This window comes from Eptatretus burgeri, chromosome 9, assembly GCF_056783735.1.
Source record: "Eptatretus burgeri isolate ZD-2024b chromosome 9, Ebu_testis_v1, whole genome shotgun sequence".
In the NCBI taxonomy this organism is placed as follows: domain Eukaryota; kingdom Metazoa; phylum Chordata; class Myxini; order Myxiniformes; family Myxinidae; genus Eptatretus; species Eptatretus burgeri.
The window spans coordinates 73,036,209-73,047,120 of NC_140969.1; the positions used below are offsets into that span (position 1 = coordinate 73,036,209).

Consider the following 10,912-nt stretch of genomic DNA (forward strand, 5'->3'; position numbering starts at 1 on the left):
TCACCTTAAGATTATGCATACCAAATATCATCGAGTTCCATGTAATGATAACTATTCGGTATCAATTTGAATGAAAAGTACCGAAAATGCGGTTTGATATCGGAAATCCCCAAAGTTCGAGGGGGGTGCTGTGGGTGAACAAATATATAAATCGAAAATCCAGCTCAATAGTTTGTGCACAATGTATTGCAGACGATTAGTGTGAATTTTCATGACCATCTGACCATAACCCTAGGAGGAGTAGCATTTGGCACGAAGGCACCTCCAGCTCTCGCATATTATCGATTTTTGCACTTTGACCCCTGACCGAAGCAATATCGGTCAATATATCCTGAGGCAAAGTTGTAGTACTCATTGCGTGCTATGAACCTGCAAAGTTTCATTCGGATTGATACACTCACCTTGTTGCTAGGGGACCTTCAATTTTCGCCAATTTTTGGACATACCCCATTTGTAGGGGGCGCTGCGGGTAAACTATTCCATATATCACAAAAAACGGAATATATTTGGTAGAACATCACCTGTAGATGATGCTTGCCAAATTTCATAACCCTACATGGGATAATTGCTTTCGGAATTGATTTCACGTGCAATACCGATTTTGAAGGTTTTTCGGCTGTTGCTAGGGAACCAAAGCGTCCCGAGCAACCATCACAATTTCCAAGCACTATGTCATAAGATGTACCTACCACCTGAGTTTGGTCAAAATCGGCCCACGTTTACTACCAATTATGCTGATGACAAACGAACAAACAGACAGAATTACTGACAATAAGGGTCACCTATTTCGGTGACCCAACAAACAAACAGACAGAGAGGGGTGAAACCATTATCTTTCACCTTCAGTGGCGGTGGTAATGAACAGCAGTAAGGGACGGGATGAACACACCAGCAGCAGGGATGAAGGACAAAATCGAGAGAGACTGAGATGGTGGGTGAGCACCTATCTTGAAGATCTGGAGGGAAGAATGAGATTGAAGAGAATGTGGAAGTTGGTTCCACAGGAGGTAAAAAAGAGAGCCGAATGCACGGGGGTGAGCAGTGATTATGGATATTGAGAGCCACACTTGATGGGGGTTGATGGTGCTTGGTGGACCGTGTCTGCCTGCTGCAGAAACCTGGGGGGCAGAGCGCAGAAAGACCAGAGGGTGCAAGAGCAGAAGGAAGGCAGTAGAAGACAGAGAGACCACCGACCTGTTTGCGATGTGAAAGAGATATGCCCACAGACTCAGCTTAATCGCAGGAGATTCCAATGGTCTTGAAGACCATGATTTCCACAGCATTAAGCCGAGTCAGGTGTGAGGCAGAAGTGCCAGCCCAAAGGGGAGAGCAGTACTTTATCAAGCTGCAGATGAAGGCTTTGTCGGTGGATAATAGTTCAGGTGTGCCATGGAAGGACTTTGCACGATGAAGAATGCCCAGTTCGCAGTTGTCGTCGGAGGCTAACTTTTAAATGTGGCTTTCCAAAGAAAGATCATGACTGATAGTGAGACCCAAAGGTTTGAGCAACTGAACCACTTCAAAAGGACTGTTGAGAAAGTAGATGGGGTGGTTTAGCAGACGTTCCTTTTGGAGAGACAGAGTGAGAGTGTGAGATTTGTCAGGATTAAAGGACATTCCAAGTGTTTGAACATCTTGTGATTTTGCCAAGGTCTGATGATCGGTTGGAAGGCTGCGGCCTGCCTTTCTGAAGGATGAGAGATGTCGTGGTGGAGTGTGGAGGATTTAAAAGTGTATCAATGAAGACACTTACCTTGTCAGCTCTGGGTAGACCTCGTGCCACATTTGGATATGGAGGACAGGAGTTTGTACCCAACTTAAGTGTGTGGCAGTTGTACGAAGCTACACGAGATTGACTAAAATAACAAACATTATTTTGCATATCCCCTTTCAATAAAACCCACAATTGGACGAAACTCACTGTTTCATCCCCGGTTTTTTCTCTTCCCCTTCTTTCATCCCCCTCCTTGCTGTGTTTGAGTTTGTACCCAGCTTGTTCATTCCACACATCCTCTTCCCCCTCCCCTTGTTCTCATTCTTCTTCTCACCCTTTCTTCCTCTGTTGTGTCCCTCTACCCGGATGTTAGTGCGTTCCTCACTTCCCATTGGGTTCTAGCTGTTCTGTTCTCTGTTGTAGCTATTCCAAGAGCCTCGACTTGATATGCAAAAAACAGAAAAGTAACAATGGACCGCCGACCCAGACACCACATATTTTTGTACATAAATGGTTACCGATGTCCGTGTGATTCATATGTTTGTGTATTTGTTGTGCAAATGGTTTGTGGTATATAAAACTCCACCAATGGGCCGTGGATCACCATAAAAAACAAGTAAGTAAATAAATAAATAAATAAATAAATAAACAAACGTCTATTCCTTTCTCAGTCAGAATTGGATTTTCCAAAATGTCCATTGAAATTTTCATCTTGTATCTTCAGAAAAGCAAATCTTGCTGACGTACTGGCACGAAGAACGCAGCGCATATCGATCGGCAGCGTGGCTCCAAGAGACCGTGGGCTAAAGGCCTTGTGAGTGACACAATCAGGCGAAACCAGATCAACCTTGACCGGTATGTGGAACGCAGCCATTGTTCTTCATTTGTATTTGAATTCTACATTTAGACCAGAAAGACTGTCTTGTTTCTTTTTTTTGGAATCTATATCAGTTACCATCATGCTTTCCTTCAAAAATCACCACAATCCCAAACTGCGATATCTTGGGAATCCCACAGCTGGCAAATGGCCACCACACATTTAGTTCCTGCATTTTCTTTGACCTGTTCACTGTACACTCTCACAAAATGATCAATTCTAACATGCTCTTGCGCTTTCAGACCGGCGGTAGCCCTTGAGGCTCGCCTGCATTGCGTTGTATGGCTATCTGCATTACATGCCCAGTGCTGTTCGGAAACAGAAAAGATTTTCTTTCGAGACGTTCTGGGAAATTCCTGGAAGTGTTCCAATAATGCACCATGACATTTAGGCTGAGATAATAGTTTGCAATTGACAGCTGCATGAAATGTGAAGATCCTTAGTGTGATTATGGTGCCACAGTGCTTTGTGGTACAAGAAAATACAGGGGTGGAACAGATGTGGACTATGCATGTTATCCATCATTATGAACAGACATGATCTCGCCTGGGTTAGAATCTTAACTCAGCTATAAACTGTCATCCTGGTATTTTGCAGGCATGGAGAGGTATCAATGTGGACTCCGTCCTTTGGATGGACGTTAAACAAGGGTGTCTCGCGTCCAAGCATTGGTTGGTGCATTTTAAAGATCTTGTGGTGACATTCGCGAAGAGGAGGCGAGTGATCACCGACACCCTGAACAAATACCAAATTCCTTTTCTTACCGACAAGGGGGCACTGAATTCAGGCTGACCAGTCGTCCCGTATTTTATAGGATCGCCCCTTGATTTACCCATATGTCCCACGTCACATTTCACATTACTTCGGGATGCCGTTTGTTCCTTTTTTTCAGTACTATAAACAATATTTCAAAAAGGAAAGGCAGCACGGAGTGCATGCACATAGGCCTCCATCGTGGCAACAGTATAAGGCCAAGCAGCAGTTGGAAACCATGCAATGGCGTCAAGGGACTCATCGCACCTCAGTGATGTCACCGTTACCTGATATGTTCAATTGCTTGAAATTTTTATTGACAAATGAGATTAAGTGTCTGTGGCAAAAGCGATGATGGAATACGGTTGTGAAAACTGCACTCCGAATAATTGCCCCATGTGTGCAAAGCGAAAAGCAGGCTTAAGCAATTGGTTCACTCTGTCTGTCTATCTGTCTATCTCTATAAAAAACGTCAATTTATGATCGAGAAACAACTTAATTTCAATTGAATGTTATGTTTTGCAAACGATTTGGAACATGAATCAAAAACAAACCTGTAGTTTAGCAATTCTGTGGCTCTGAATTTCGTTCCAATTGTGCAAGTGCACCAGTGGGGTAAGGTTTTTGTTTTAGTCGATGTGCCTGTTTGGCGGTCAAACAAAATTGAAATCATTTCAAATGGAAACATTATGCTTTGAGCGATGTCAAAAAGGACACAAACAAGAGGCACAAATAACGGACGTAACGTGTTAAATAAGGTGGTGTAAAAGACGCTGCATCAACAGGGGTAAACTTCCCCAAAAAGTTTTTTTCTACATTTGAAATCTTTATTTTATTTCTATTGAGTTATACACTTGAACACTGCAGAACACTTTGTATTTTTAGCACTTTCAAAAACTCGTTTTTTCAGGACTTGGACAAAATATTATGGCATATACGTCATCTCGACCAATCAAGTTTGCCCTTCAGAGAACCTTCCCATGTCCTTATTTAAAAGAATGCGTGGGGTAAGGTGTTTCATGAATTCTCTAGTTTTGTACTTCAGCAATTTACATTTCATTTCAATTTTATATCATTTATTTGTACAGATCTTGGCAATATAAAAACATACATTAAAAATCCTAGAATTTAAAGGATATGACGATACAAAATAAAACATACAAAAGTGCACTTCACACAATACCATGTACAACCAAATAATGGGCAATGGGGCCTCGGGCAGCCCGTTTGATCCGCGCCTGGGTGTCCCGTATGTTTTTCCTCCTCAGACCTGGTCACCTGACCAAATCAGTGGCACACCTGAGCTCTCAGAAATTTGGCAAACCAGCAGACGCACACACGCACACACTTCACATTAATGAATGATGTTGCTTAGAAATAGTTCATTGAACAAAAGAGTTACTGCGGAGCAATGAAGTTCATAAACTGATAATCAACAGAATTATAAACTTACTTATTTATTTATATTATTCTATATTCCACCAATTCCATCTGAGGAACCAATTTTTTGTTTTTGATGGCACCTCTGACCTTTCCATCCACAGAAATACCTGCCAATGTTGGTGGTGTGGGTTCTAACAGTGTGCCATCATCAGCCTTATATATCTTTTTCCATGACATGTCGCACTCTTACCATTGCATCAAACCCCACCCACTCTTGGTCTCTCCTCCATTACTGGAGCTGCCATATTGGCCCCTCCTTGCTTCAACACCAGAGCTTGAGCTGGTCCACAAAGATTGCAGTTTGGGTAATTTAATGCACCTTCTATTGTGGAGGCTGAAAATGCTCTTCAGGGTTCTTGCCAGTAATGGCATCGCGAGGCAAAAATACAGTCCTCTCGCCAAGCCATTAAGGGAAATGCAGGGTCATGTGACTATTACATAAGCTTTTGGTGCAGTAAACACCCCATGCACTTGAAGGATACAACCAGCACAATCCCAGGCAATTTTGTTGATCTGAGATTTCATTGCAAATTCGGCATGTTGTCACTGAGCCACGTACATCATGGACCCGATGTACATTAGCTATCGTACCTGAAGCACTGCCCTTGCCATTGTTCTGTATTGATGTAGTTTTGTAAACAGAGGAGGAGCTGCAGGTGACGATTAACATTTTCTGGACCGATTTACCTGATTTTGTTCTTTTACTCTAACATTTCTCTCGACCATGTGCACTGCACTGCTACTACTGTTGCAGAGTACTTTTTAAGTTATTTATACAAAGTCAAGGCTCGTGGAAGAGCGAGAACTCAGAAGGGATAAGGAATGAACAGAACAAAAGGAATAGGATAAAGAGAGGGAGGAACACACCAACAACAGGGTTGAGATATAATAGGGGGAGACTTTGACAAATATGGGATGTGGGGAAAACTGAGGGGTAGGGAAGGAGACTTAGCAGGGAGACACAACAGAGACAGAGACACAACAGAGACAGAGACAGAGAGAGAGACAGATAGTGAGAGTGTGAGATTTGTCAGGATTGAAAGGCACATTTCAAGTGTTTGACCAGCTTGTGATTTGTTCAAGGGCTGAAGAAAGGGAAGAGGCTGCTGCCTGTCTATGTGAAGGAGGAGGGATGTTTCAGAAGAGGAAAGAGTCATCAGCAAATGGGTAAAGACAATTTTCCAGAGAGTCAGAGAGATCGTTCATGAAAATTGGGAAAAGAAGGGAGCCCATATCCTTGGCCTGCATGGGGGATTAGAGGATTCCATTGAGAAGAACAATTTGTCTACAAGAATGGAGTTGGCTTTGGATGTCATACGCAGAGAGTTTGGAGAGCAAGTTGGGGTGCCATTCCATATTGAAAACTCAATATATGTCATGAGAGACAGCCCTGATCTCATGTCAGACATTGAGGGCCTCCATCCACTGTTGGGAGATTAGAAGCAGCATGTCCAAGTTAGGTTAACCTGGTCTGAATCTGAATTAGTGACGTGAGATGAGGCCATTGGAGAAAAGGATGGATTTTGTCGACTCTGATTATGGATTCCATGGACTTGCTGATGGCTGGAAGCAAGCTGATAAGTCTGTAGTTAAAGGGATCAGTTTTTGCACCTTGATTATGTAATGCCATGATGTTGCCTGATTTCTAAACAGATGGAAGATTACCTATGGCAAATGATAGGGTGAAAAAGGCAGAAAGGGGGGTGTACAAGAGCAGAAAAGCAGGATTTTATGACACCTGAACTGAAAAGCAGTCCTGTCCAGTTGCAGAATCAGTCGTTGGTTGCCAGAAACTTCTTCACATTTTAAATGCAAAAGACAGAGCATCCAGGAGCAGTTGGGAGCGACTGGGTAGGGTGTGTACAAGAGATTGAGGGGTTTGTGACAGTATTTGGAAGCAAATACAGAATTGAGGCATTTGACTTCTCATGAGAGTAGTCAGCTGTGATGCCATTTGAATTGAAGGAAGGGATGGAGGGGGAGCATACGACAGAGACAGACTTAAAAGGCACCACCAGGTTTCAGAGGAGGGAGACAAATTTAAAAGTTCAGCCTTGATGTTGGACATGTGTAAATTGAAATGAACCTGTTCCTTGATCATAAACTGACATTTGTAGACAGATGCTGAAGAGTGATACATAGAATGTTTGGGGTTGGAAGGACATGGTCTTGTTGGAGATGTGCAGGACGGTGCTGACATGGAGGGGGTTGACACCATTAAAAGATGGGAAGGGGAATAGATTGTCTTGAGCAGGTTGTCGTCCTCTTTGTTTAATCTCGTTATTATTCTCTTCATCTCGCTTCTCCTCCGTCAAATTCCTGTTTATGAGTAACCTACCTTTTTTATTGCTTATCATGCGATGCATCGCCTTCACCACCGAAGGTGGACGGAGGTTATGTATTCACCCCTGTTTGTCTGTCTGTTCTCACTGTGAGCAGTATATCTCAAAAAGTTATGGACTGGTTCGGACGAAACTTGGTGGACTAGACAGGTTGGGTGTGTGACAAGGACAAATTGATTCGATTTTGGTAAAGATATGGATCCGGATACTATAATTTTTAAGTGGTTCTTCACCGTTGAGTGGTCAGGCTAAAACGATAAATAGCACGATATCTCAAAAGTTAAGGACAGATTTGGACGAAACCTGGTGGACAGATTGGGTGTTTGACAGGAACAAGCTGATTCGATTTTGGTTCAGGTCCGAATCCAGACCTAGCCTATCAGTGGGATACAAAATGTAAAGCGTTCAGCCTGGTGGAGGAAAGCGCTCTTCCTCGTGTCATTCTAGTTTTGTTTCCAACAGTAATAGAATAAGCTGTCTTGTGAATGCCAATGTCTATATCATCAGAAAGCATTGTCTTAGTCTGCTTGCTCAGACTTTAAATGCAAATGCAAATGTTCAGCAACAAGCCAGGGATTTGTAAAGAAAAGAATAGCATTTCAATCAGGAAAATGTGCTTTGTGGAAACATTTTATATTAGCTTCAGTGTGATGCTGTTTAAGTTACTTGTGAACATGCACACAGCCAACTATAACTAATCACGCATGTGATACAACCATCAAGAGAAGCCTTCATTACAAGTCATTGTTTTAAAAGTATCTGATTCTTATTATTATTTCGAATGCAGCACAGGACTGTGGGTAGCATCATTTGGCCGGGGTGCAGCTGTGCCACTGATGGCCTACTATATAACGGATGGATGGACAACACACCCACTTTTATTACCTTGGCCCCCTGGAGGTTAGAGAAGCAATTTGAAATTTGTTCAAGGTGCCAGCGATGGCTCGCCTACTCATCCCGAAAGACACCGTGGGGTTCTTTTACGTCCACCAACTAATGCTGGCAGACGGGAGGCCAAGTTTAACGTCTATCTGAGCGGTGGCATATGCATTGATGCCTCAGCCAGCCTGCAAAACACCAGGATGACGGTTGAGATTCAAACCTGGTTGAGATTCAAAGCCAGGCGAGACAACTCAGAGACGAGTGTATACCTCCGGGCTATGCTGTCAGCCCTTGAGGTTCTTGTCTGTACGAATGCTATTGTTATGGCTCCACAGCCGAAGGCCTGATCGAGGCATTATGTTTTCAGCCTGGCTGTCTGTCTGTATGTACATCCGTCTGCTATCGGTTTTTCTTCCCACAATAACTTGTGACCCACTGAAGAGGTGCTAACAAACTTTGTGCAAATATGGACTGTAATACACTGATCTCCTGATTAGATTTTGTCGAATGTCATGTGATCTTTAATTGAAAATCTTAGTCACCACGATAACTTGTAAACCATGGAATATTTTTCTACCAAACCTGGCACAATAAATTTGTGATATGATGATGAACTGCTCTGATTTTGGGTACTAAAGGTTAAAGGATGAATGTCATGTGCCCTTTCATGAAAAATTTTTGTTACCTGGATATTTTTTGAACCACTGTAGAAATTTTAACCAAACTTGGCACACGTATTGGTCTAATACAAATTTGAACCAATTCGATTTTTGGTTGAAAGAGACCAAGGTTAAAGGTCATGTTCCCTTGGAATATTTTTTTTGCATTCCATAACTTGAGTTAAAAGCATCTGATATTCTCTCTTCCACTGATCTCTCTTTTCTCTTTGTCTCATTTGACCTTAAATTTTTTACTTGAGATTTTACTTAACAATGGCTTGACATCTAAAATGGGCAGAGGCATGTCCATACAGGCATTTGCATTGAATTGTATATCGAGCTTCTTCTGTGGCCTGGTGTTCCCAAACAAGATTAGTTAAGTGGTTAATTTTCACCCGGTTTCGACATTGCTTCCCCACCGCACCGTATTTTCTGGAAGTATTTTAATTGTTTGTCTTCAGCAATGGAGATTGGAGGATTAAGAAGAAGAGCATCAATGTGACATATTGGTTTTGCGTACGTGAAGTGGAGAATCATGCATGTACTTTCAGGAGGACATGCAAAGGAATCTTGGAGGCCTGCAATTTAGCAGGAACCATTGATATATATAATCAACGTTTCTCCCAACCTTGCACGAGGTCTTCATGCACAATGTGAACCCCCTCAAATCCAGGTGTGTCAGACTGTTTTGTGGAGTTTTCCCCTTCTAAGCTATCAAAAACGATTTGGTGTCTCTTGAACTTTATTATAGAGACTGAATGTTTAAATGCAAAGCAAGTATGCCCAATGTGTTTGAAATTTCCCTGGGAAACCCCTGGGATTCACTCCATCGCATGTTCATTTTGTTGGAACATCCCATGCATTCACTGGAACCTCACATGATTATGTTAATCACTTGAGATGAATTGCCTGAGATTTGCCAGGAAGAATCACCTTGAGATTTGGACAGCTTGATGTTGTAATTTGATGATTATCTCTGGACGGTACTGTGACACTATGGCAGTTTTAACTTGTTACTTCCAAAACACTGATGGGATTCCTTTGTGCAAATCCTACAGTACCACCAACAGGTTATCACTGTCAGACTTGCTTGATAAATCTTGCAGTGCCAGCAGCATGTTGTTACTTACTCCAATAATTTTTCTCATATAATCATCGTCTTTTCCAGTGTATGAGTTTCTTGACAAATGTCAATGAGTTTACCAGGCACATTCAGTTAAAGTTGATGCAATCAGATGGCAAAGTTCATAGTCAGACAGACGAATCGAAAGTTAGATTCGATTATAATTTTTGCATGCACCTTATTACAATCTACCCTTAATCCAGCGCCATCACCAACAGCAGCAATAGGTCACGTGACTTTTTTTTAATCGTCATCGACTGTTGCCTTTCTCAGAGGAAACTGTAATTTCAGATCTGATCTTGTGAGCTTCCATGAAACAGGTGATTGGGAAAGAATGCAATCAAGAAGATAATTTATATTTGTTTTACTACCAATAAGCCTTTGGCATGGAAACCCCTCCCCAAAAATCCCAAAGTGTCATTTGGACAGCCGATGGTGCAATTATGGCAGAATAAACATTGTTAATTACAATTGCTGTAATGAATCTTGTCCTGTAAAATCAGGAGCCTGCTTTATGCCATTTTGCTTCCTTCCTTCGTTCACAATAAGACACAATGCATCCTGTTGAAGATAAATGGTTAGACATTACTAAAAATTGAGAACTGGGCCAAGGATTTCTTATTGGCCTGCATATCTCTTAATTGCAGTGTGTGTATATATATATATATATATATATATATATATATATATATATATATATATATATATATATATATATATATATATATATATATGTATATATACTGAACAAAAATATAAACGCACCAACCTAAATATCTAAGTCAATATTGCCATTATGGGAAAATGGTCAAACCGATGATATGTTTGAGCAATGGTTCCTTTGTTTTGCTCAAGACAGATGTTCCCATTGAAATTGACCACTCTGAGTGTGTGGACTCACACGTTGAGTAATCCTTCCCATGAGCACCATGGGGCTTGACAGAGTGATGGTCAGTGAGCGTGACCAGGACACAAACACTCCCTATAGCTTGCCCTATAAAAGGCCTCCCCAAAATGTGGACTGGTGCCAAATGTCAACATGCCACAGATGTCACAAATCTTGAGGGAGCGCGCCATTGGCATGCTGAATGCTGGGACGGCAGTACGGGCCGTTGCAGC

At 41.9% G+C, this 10,912-nt stretch overlaps 1 long non-coding RNA gene across 1 annotated transcript in view; it reads left to right on the forward strand.

Annotated features, from left to right (window-relative positions):
- LOC147020357 (uncharacterized) overlaps positions 1–9,438 on the forward strand; it is a 17,041-nt gene extending 7,603 nt beyond the window's left edge. Inside the window, exons 3-4 of the long non-coding RNA XR_015062079.1 lie at positions 2,439–2,569; positions 9,222–9,438. This is a non-coding gene — a long non-coding RNA (uncharacterized LOC147020357). The remainder of the gene's footprint in view (positions 1–2,438; positions 2,570–9,221) is intronic.
- The last annotated feature ends 1,474 nt before the right edge of the window (positions 9,439–10,912 follow it).